This window comes from Trachemys scripta, chromosome 2, assembly GCF_013100865.1.
Source record: "Trachemys scripta elegans isolate TJP31775 chromosome 2, CAS_Tse_1.0, whole genome shotgun sequence".
Classification (NCBI taxonomy): domain Eukaryota; kingdom Metazoa; phylum Chordata; order Testudines; family Emydidae; genus Trachemys; species Trachemys scripta.
This window is the reverse complement of record NC_048299.1, coordinates 282,588,057-282,597,468: the sequence shown is the minus strand read 5'-3', so window position 1 is coordinate 282,597,468 and position 9,412 is coordinate 282,588,057. Positions and strand designations below refer to the sequence as shown.

Genomic DNA, 9,412 nt, shown 5'->3' with positions numbered 1-9,412 from the left:
GGGGGGGGGAGGGGGTATTGTCGGCCCTGACGCTACAGGAAGTGGGCGGGGTCCTGCTCTGTGGCGGTCACTTCACCAACTGGGGCGTGACGTGTGGGGGTCAGGCCCGCCCTTTCACTTCCGGAGGGGAACGCGTGCGCTTCCGGCGTCGCCGTTGCCGGGTGACGGTTGGGGGCGGCTGCCGTTCCGGGCGAGGCCCCGGGAGCTGGCGCAGGCTCAGCCGGGCGGGCGCGGCTTTCCCACCGCGACCCCGGAACAGCGGGTCGGGCCCGCGGCGCTGCCGGGTAGGTCAGAGGCGGGGAAGCGGGAGGGCGGTCGGGAGGGAGGCGGAGCGGGGGGATGCCGGGGCGAGCGCGGAGGGGACGGACCACGGGCACGTCGGTATTTGTCTCCCTAGGAGCGAGCGGAAAGCCCGTTGGCACCACTGCTTCCCGTGCTGGTCACGGGTGTCCGAGCTGTGTCAGATGGATGAGGTTGTATCTGTTTTCTCTGCAGGGTTTCTAAGGACCAGGGAGTAGCCGTGTCAGTCTGTCTGTAGCCACAGAAACAACAAGGAGTCCGGTGGCACCCTGGCCGCAAGCTTTCGTGGGTAACAAACCTCACTTCTCATCTGTTCGTCTTCAAGGTGCCGCTGGACTCCTTGTTGTTTTTCTAAGGATGTCATTCTGGGATCTTGCCTGGGAGCGATGGGCAGTACTGTAATAAAAAGATGGATAAAGTTAAGATAGTTTGGGTGCCTTAATTACACTTCTGTATTGTCAAATGTTTAAATTTAGCCTTAATTTTGAAATTTCTAGGGTTTTTTTTTAGAAGTATAGCATTCTTGTAATTTTTTTTAAACCTCTACATTACTGAGATGTATTCTTCACTACACATCTGGAATTTTTTCAGATGAAAATTCTCTTAGGTTCTAAACTACTTTGAAAATGTTTTTGAAAACCGTTAGGGGACGGGGACCAAAATATCCGACAAAGATGCTGAGGTTTCTTAGCACCAGACTTAATTTCTCCTCCCCCCCCCCATCCATGCCACAAGTGGGCCTGATACTGCAGACACACTCAAGTAACCCTATTGAATTTGAGGCTACTCACATGCATTTGTGTTTGCAGGACTAAAGCAGTTGCTGTCTCTTGGCTCATGCAAAGCTGAGCTCATTAGTGCTTTAAAGTTAATAAGAAACCTGCTGGCCTCTATTCTGTTTCAGGGAAATGAGTGACAGGAAAGCAGCAGGAAAAGCTGCAGCTCAGAAAGGTTCCAAACCAGCTTCACCGGTGAAGAAATCAGGAACGGCATCTAGAAAACCAGGTAGTGTTGTGGTGGGGGAATCCTGGTTCTGTGTCTCTTGCTGTTGTCTTTCAGCCTGCTGCATCACCATCAGTTTGGGAGTTACGGGTAGGGAGTGTGGTTTTTCTGTTTAGGTACGGAGCTACCCCATGCAGCAGATGTGGCCAAAAATTGAACAGTCATAATGACCTGTGGTGGATGTGGTTTGTTTTCCTACATGCCGGAAGACAGCAAAGATTTCTTATATAGGAATTGTAAGTTGGTGGCGATGCTGGCGGAGATGATATATGATCTGGAATCACCAGTATCAATGTTGCATACTAACTGAGATGGCAAAGACTTATTGGACAACAAGATTTGGGAATTTTTGCCACCAATTCTACTGGGGAAGGATTGGTGAAGAAGGAACATAAGAGTGTAGAAACTAAAGAAGATGACTGGCAACTTGCGAACAACAGAGGAAAGAGAAACAGGAGGCATTCAGCTCTTCTAGAAGTATTGAATTGCAATACTCAGTGAGGCAACTACAGAAGGAATGGAACAAAGTTACAGGGGGTAGCTGCTTGCTTCTTACTGGCAAGGATGTCCAACAGGTTTTTAACTGTTCTAAAATGACAAGCAACCATCATCAGTGATTCCATATTAAGAAGAATGGACAGAGAATTCAGCAGGATGATGTGTAGCTTCCCTGGAACAAAGACATGAAATATAACTGTAAGATTGGATGGGGATCTGAAGTTGGCTGGCAAGTCTCCTGGTGATGATACACATTAGAATACATGATGGACAGCATCACATGGAAGTACAAAGATTATTGAAAACTTCAGGGATATCAGCCTTTGGTACTTTTATAGCCCCCATTACTGTAGTATCTGCGCATCTCACAGTCATTAATGTATTTATCCTTAAAACACTCCTGGAAGGTAAAGAAATGCTTTTATCCCCATTTCACAGGTGGGGAGCTGAGCGGTTAAGTGATATGCCTGAAGTTACACAGGATGTGGTTGGTGGAGCAGGGATTTGAACACACATCTCCTAAATCCTAAACTAGTGCTGTAACTGCTGGACCAAAGACTCATTTGTTTTGGAAGTGTTGTGAAGAAGAAAAATTCCAAGTCATCTCTCAGAGATCCTTCCATTCCCATAAATGAGGGACGGCAGAAGGCAGAAATTAGTGGAGGTGTGGGTGATATGAAACTGAAGGCTTCAGTTTTGTGAAACATTGGGTCACATTCCAGTGGGAGAAGGACCTGAACAAATAGGACTGCCAGCAACACAGAAGTAGGTGGGCTAATCTCTGAAGACCAGTTGGAGCAGGTAGGAGTGTGTTAAACTAGGAATTCCAGGAGAAGATGCTAAGAAGGCAGTTGCACTGCAAATGCTTAAATATATCACTCAAGCTCAAGGTATTGTGAATATATTGAGATGAGGTGGGAAAGAATGTGAAGGGGGGGAAAAATTCAGTTGCATTTATACAAATGCTAGGAGTCTGGGTAATAAGGAAGAAAAATTGTAATTTAAAACTGTCTCATAGATTTTTAAGGCCAAAAAGTACCATTGCGATCATCTAGTCTGACCTCCTGTATAACTCAGGCCATAGGACTTCATTGAAATACTTCCTGTTTGAACACGAGTATATCTTTATAGAAAAATAGTCAATGTTGATTTAAAAATTGTGATGATGGAGAATCTACCACAGCCCTTGGTAAGATGTTCCAATGGTTAGCTACCTTCACTGTTTAAAAATATATGCCTTATTTCTAGTCTGAATTTGTCTACCTTCAACTTCTAGTAGTTGAATCTTGCTATACCTTAGTCTAGTAGACTGATGAGCCCATTATCAAATTTTTGTTCTCCATGTAGGTACTTACAGATTGTGATCATGTCACTCCTTAACCTTCTCTTTTGTTAAGCTAAATAAATTGAGCTCCTGGTACCTATCACTATAAAGTGTGTTTTCCAAACCTCTAATCAATCTCCTGGCTCTTCTTTGAACCTTCTCCAATTTATCAACTTCTTGAAACAATTACGGATACCAGAACTAGACACAATATTCCAGTTGTGATTGCACCAGTCCCAAATACAATGGTAATATAGACTCCCTACTTAAGTTTTCCCTGGGAATCCAAGCATTGAAGTAGTCCTTTTGGCCACAGCTTTACACTGGAAGTTCATGTACAGCTGATTGTCTATCCTCACCCCCAAATCCTTTTTGGAGTCACTGATTCCCAGGATAGAGTCCCCCATTCTGTAAGAATGGTCTACATTCATTTTATAACTTTACATTTGACTGTTTGAAACATATATTGTTTTCCTGTGCCCAGTTCACCAAGCAATACAGATCCCTCTCTATTAGAGACCTGTCCTCTTCATCATTTAACACTAAATAATGTGACCTGGTATAATGAGCACTTCCATACTTCATTTTTCTTTTTGTTATTTTTTTCTCAAAATGGCTTGAAGAACATAAGAATGTTCATAGAGGGTCAGACCAATGGTCCATGTAAACCAGTATCCTGTTTTCCAACAGTGGCTGGTGCCAGATGCTTCAGAAGGAATGAACAGAACTGGGCAATTATCAAGTGATCCATCCCCTGTCATCCAGTCCCAGCTGCTGGCAGTCAGAGGTTTAGGGATACCCAGAGCATGGGGTTGTGTCCCTGACCTTCTTAGCTAATAGCCATTGATGAACCTGTCTTCCAATAACTTATCTAATTCTTTTTTGAACCCAGTTATACTTTTGGCCTTCACAACATTCCCTGGCAATGAGTTCCACAAGTTGACTGTCTGTAGTGTGAAGCAGTGTTTCCTTATGTTTGTTTTAAGTCTGCTGCCTATTAATTTTGTTGAGTGACCCCTGGTTCATGTGTTGTGTGAAGGGGTAAATCACACTTCCTTATTCACTTTCTCCATACCATTCATGATTTTATAGACCTCTATCCTATCCCCCCCCTTAGTTATCTCTTTTCCAAGTTGAACGATCAGTCTTTTTAATCTTTTCTCATGTGGAAGCAGTTCCATACCCTTAATCATTTTTGTTGCCTTTCTCTCTACATTTTCCAATTTTAATGTATCTTTCTGAGATGGGGCAACCAGAACTGCAGGCATTATTCAAGGTGTGGACATATCCTGGATTTATATTTATATTTTCTGTCTTATTATCTATCCCTTTCCTAATGGTTCCTAACATTTTTCTCTTTTTTTGTTTTGTTTTTTGTTTTTTTGTTTTTTTGTTTTGGACTGTCGCTTCACATTGAACAGATGTTTTCAGAGAACTAGCCACAATGACTCCAAGATCTTTCTTGAGTAGTAAGAGGTAATTTAGACCTCATCATTTTACATGTATGATTGGGGTTATGTTTTCCAATGTGCATTATTTTGCATTTATCAACACTGAATTTCATCTGCCATTTTGTTGCCCTGCAGCCCATTTTTCTGGGATCCCTTTGTTACTCTTTCCAGTCAGCTTTGGATTTAATTATCTTGAGTAATTTTGTATCATCTTCAAACTTTGCCACCTTGCTGTTTACTCCCTTTTCCAGATCACTTATGAATCTGTTGAACAGCACTGGTGCCAGTACAAATCCTCACATAATAATACAGACGCTCTCCGGGTTACACAAACCCGATTTACGGAAATCTGGATTTACGGAAAAAGTTCTGTAAATCCCGCAAGTTGGTTTGGCATAATTGTTAGAGATATGTTCCCAACTTATGCAAAATTCAACTTACGCAAGGCGTTCTGGAACGGAACGCTTGCGTAAGTCGCGAAGCTTCTGTAATGAATATGCACAAGGGGGCTCAATTAAGCTCAGCAATGAGATTGCACAGGCTACCTTAATTCTATTATATCCTACCTTTTGAGCATTTGACTTCACAACTTTAATGTTATTTTAGCATAGTGTATGGGGTGGTTTTTTTTGTAATTATATATGCACTGTGCTAAGTGTTTTATAGAAGGCAGATTGAAGAAGTGCACTTTGCACGGTGGTAAGGCTTGTGGTAGTTTTTATTTCCAATGTAAGTTTGTTCAGCAGTCTTGGACCAGCTCCCGCCTCCGGCACAGGCGAGTTTACCCTCGCTGTAGACAGTTCCATTGTGCCGAAGGAGTGGATCTGTTGACTGGTGTCCCTAGCCTCTGTTTGTCAGAAGCTGGGAATGGGTGGCAGGGGATGGATCACTTGATGATTACCTGTTCTGTTCATTCCCTCTGAAGCACCTGGCATTGGCCACTGTCGGAAGACAGGATACTGGGCTAGATGTATTCTAGTATGTCTGTTCTTATAACTGCTGTCCTCAACCTGGAGCTTTAGGCATTCTTCTAGGTATCCTTGGGTCAAACCATTGAAGGTAAGTACTGAGACCTTAAACTTCATTTATTGTTCTATGGGAAGACAGTGTATTGAGCAGAAGACAGGTTTGATGTACTCACGATAGCCTGTGTTGCTGTGATAGGCAGCTTCATTCTGTACTAGTCGAAGTTTCCTGAGGGCTTACATCTTCATTTTCAGGTGGATCACATTGCTGTAGGCCAGCTGCAAAATGACTGACGTTTGTACAACTGAGCCCAGATCATCATCTTCCAGGATGGGACACTATCCTCTGGTCAGACATAGATGATAGAACATGTTACCTTCTAAAGGTTAGAGAGAGCAGGAGGACACAGAGGCGGATTGTGTAAACGGGCTTCTTTATTGCGGTACTTGTTCCCCTCAACTAAATTGTCGAGTAAGCACTGAATTGGTTACAGCACACTCCTTTTATCTAAGTTAATCTGTAAATATCTACATTTACTACAACACCCCCAAAACCTTACTGAGTAATATAAATGCCCATGCAATGAATATTAATAGCTATATACTGAATATAATTATTCCCACCCCTGATTACTGTTTACAACATTAGCATATTCTACAGATAACTTTTACTTTGAAGATGCATTTCTTTACAATAATTGCAGCTACAAATTTCCTTAATCAGCAGTTTGCAGGGGAGGGAGGAAGGGGCCATGACTCCGAGCTCCTTTGTGTAGCCGGGAAAGGAAGGGAGAGGGAGATAACACTGCTTTACCCAAAAAGTATTCTTTTAGATCCCCATATTCCTTATGCAGCTGCAAGCTTATCAATTCTTAACAAGCAGAAGGAAACTTTATGGCAGGATGACACTTTATCAAGCAAAGAAATAGTGCATGCCTGTGCCTACTCCCTAATACCATGCCAGCACATCAGCGGTTTCCTAGGTCTCTATTTAACCCTTACATATTCCAACACTCCCCCACTCTCTTCAAAGAAGGGCCCAGGCGCCCCTCCTTCCTGCACACTGAATGGCGGGGCATTCAGGCTGGAGGCCCTGGCTCCAGTTAGCCCGATACCTTGGTCCACTGGTCATGCTACGGGGAGAGAGAGAAGGTGGGTCATAAAAAGGGTAAGCTGCTGAGTTTACAAGTATGGCTTTCAGGGAGAGCCTAGGACAGTACATAATTTTAGGCACCCCATGAATACAATTAATAATGCAATTAATTTGAATAACACCCCTACAACATGAGTAATACAACCAAGAAGCGAATGTGTGTCTATTAGGCCTGTCCAAAGGGCATAGGCTATATCAGTCCAAGTACAATCAGCAGGCAGTTCAGTAGGTAGTTGGATGGAAGGCCTTCTTTCCTCAAAGGGCCTGGGCTTCCAAGACCTGAGTCCAACATCTGGGCCACCACCAGAAACACTGCTTCTCCTCCTTTAATAGGGTTAAAATCCTGTACACCATTTTGGAGCATATACACCTCTACCCTGATATAACGCTGTCCTCGGGAGCCAAAAAAATCTTAACCTGTTATAGGTGAAACCGTGTTATATCAAACTTGCTTTGATCCGCTGGAGTGCGCAGCCCTGCCCCCCCGGAGCACTGCTTTACTGCGTTATATCTGAATTGGTGTTATATCAGGTCGTGTTATATTGGGGTAGAGGTGTATTTTAAATGTGTCCAGTTGTTGGCAGTTGCAGAGAGCTGCCCCTACAGTGTTCATGTGCTCTTGTCCATATCATGAGTCCATTGAATATTTACAGAGAAACGTGGTATTGTCCAAACCAGCTTGACCACTTGATATAGAATTGAGTAATGCGCTCGTTCAGTTGTCCACAGCAATGAGTTTCATAGATCCATTTATGTACCAAAGTCCCAATGGCAGCATGTACATGTGTGTAATTGTGCCAGATGCTGGTGTACTTGTACTCTCAAGTGTTATATTACAGAATTGTGCACACTCCCAGCAGCACACTCCATACCCCATATACATTACATTTAATTGTCCACCCCCGCACAGGCCATTGGGTCTACTCCTTTATGACCATTGGGGAGGGGCACATTTAAATATTTTTGTTTTTGGGACAAACGATTATTTAACTTAATTATTGTCCATTTTACACCATTTTATTCTCCCTATCTATCCCCCAGTGGTCCTCCCTTTCTTATTATTCCCATAATGCTCATAGGGACCACCTTAGTTGCCATCTCATTCCAAGGTACCATTGCAACTATTACCCAGGTGCAAGCCCCCTAGTTGAGCATTTTGCATTCCTATACACGCCTTTTCGCCCAGATTCTATACACCCAACCCTGTGGTTCCTACTGCCCATAGATCCCTTTTGCAGTGACAATTCCATGTGTATTCCCTCACTCGCTAATTAAATTGTTGCTTCAACCCTTCTACGTATGTGCTACAGTTGGGGTGTACCCGGTCCACCCACCATTCTTTGGGGTGTACCACCCATCCACATAGTGGACTGAAAGGACACATTGACAAGCTCTGGTTGCACCCGCTCCCACAGTGGCTTCCACATGGTCATCCATAAGGTATTATTTCCAGCTCCAGGCTGCGGTCAGCTTAAATCAGAATCCTTCCAGCTTGGCATCTATATTAGCTGTAGGGTTACATTCTGCAAAGTGGTTAAATTGTCATACATCTAGCGTTCCAGGGGAGATTTTATGCCCAGTCTGGTATGTACCTAACTGCAAGCTTAAGGATTGTCCTCTATGGAGGTACATTATGATTACACATGGTAACACCCCAAGAGACCAGAGGGTTATATGTTTTTGGGACCCTCTGTGACAAATCATATGTCCAGATGACTGTGTTTCCCACTGTCATTCATTATGGTATATTTTAAGGAATACCATGAAATGTATACACTGCTGTGTATCAGAGTTTAGTGTTAGAAAGGATTTCAGGAGCACTCCCAAACTGTGGTCTGAATTGATCAGCTATGGTTGTGTATCTTCAACCAATGCATTGGTTGCATGCTCTTCAAAGTGCTTTTTTCTGCCAGTCAGCATAATCTCTGACTTGCCTGGGTTCAGCTTCTACCAGCTGCTCTTGTCCAAGCAGTGGGCCAGCTTAGTGCCAGCAATATTGTTGTATGTGGTGAAGCTTGGTAGAGGTGTCTGTTATCTACATATTGTGGGCACTTGAGTCAATGTCATCTCACCAGTTCTCCCAGTAACAGTATGCAGATGTTGAATAGGACCTAAGAGAGAATTGATGATTTTGGGACTTCACAAGTGAGGGGTCTGAGGCGATGTTCCCTCTAATTTTTTCCATCCACGTGCGGAATGAATTTTGTTATGTGCAGCACCAATATTGAGGTAATGTGCGGATGTGTGCCACCAGTACAAAAGGTTTCAGAGTAGCAGCCGTGTTAGTCTGTATCCGCAAAAAGAACAGGAGTACTTGTGGCACCTTAGAGACTAACAAATTTATTAGAGCATAAGCTTTCGTGGGCTACAGCCCACGAAAGCTTATGCTCTAATAAATTTGTTAGTCTCTAAGGTGCCACAAGTACTCCTGTTCTTTTTGCGGATACAGACTAACACGGCTGCTACTCTGAAACCTTTTGTACTGGTGGCACACATCCGCACATTACCTCAATATTGGTGCTGCACATAACAAAATTCATTCCGCACGTGGATGGAAAAAATTAGAGGGAACATCGCCTCAGACCCCTCACTTGTGAAGTCCCAAAATCATCAATTCTCTCTTAGGTCCTATTCAACATCTGCATACTGTTACTGGGAGAACTGGTGAGATGACATTGACTCAAGTGCCCACAATATGTAGATAACAGACACCTCTACC

General features: G+C 43.5%; 1 protein-coding gene across 5 annotated transcripts in view; it reads left to right on the top strand.

The window, feature by feature from the left end:
* Positions 1 to 121: 121 nt before the first annotated feature.
* The window catches only part of IQANK1 (IQ motif and ankyrin repeat containing 1), a 173,937-nt gene continuing 164,646 nt past the window's right edge, over positions 122 to 9,412 (top strand). The window contains exons 1-3 of one of the 5 annotated variants that reach the window (XM_034763810.1): positions 122 to 284; positions 1,205 to 1,305; positions 4,546 to 4,600. The gene's annotated coding sequence lies outside the window, so the exon portion shown is untranslated. The other 4 variants (XM_034763809.1, XM_034763813.1, XM_034763811.1 and 1 more) reach the window with 4 other exon arrangements.